The sequence below is a fragment of the Propithecus coquereli genome, unplaced genomic scaffold (genome assembly GCF_000956105.1).
Source record: "Propithecus coquereli isolate 6110/MARCELLA unplaced genomic scaffold, Pcoq_1.0 Scaffold250, whole genome shotgun sequence".
Lineage (NCBI taxonomy): Eukaryota > Metazoa > Chordata > Mammalia > Primates > Indriidae > Propithecus > Propithecus coquereli.
In genome coordinates, this window is record NW_012148064.1 from 1,679,040 (window position 1) to 1,679,387 (window position 348).

Genomic DNA, 348 nt, shown 5'->3' on the forward strand with positions numbered 1-348 from the left:
GGGATAGTTAAGAGGTTATAAAATTTCTTCTCCTTTTCATGCTGAAAAAAATCAGCAGAATATTCAAGGCACGTTGATGGGAGACCAAATTTCATAATTAATGAAGTCAAATAAAAAGCCAAACCACTCTCAACTTTTGTAGATAATATCAAATCTTATTAATAGCAACACCAGGAGAAATTGTCAACAAAAGTAATGATATAGCTTTGCTTTTAAATTTTCCTTTTTGCCTTCATCACTACTAACTAAAGGCAAGCACAGCTGATGAGATACTAACCCTTTCATAGTGTTTTCATCTCCAAATCCAGTTCCAATATATTAATAACTTCTTCAAGTGGATCTCCCCTG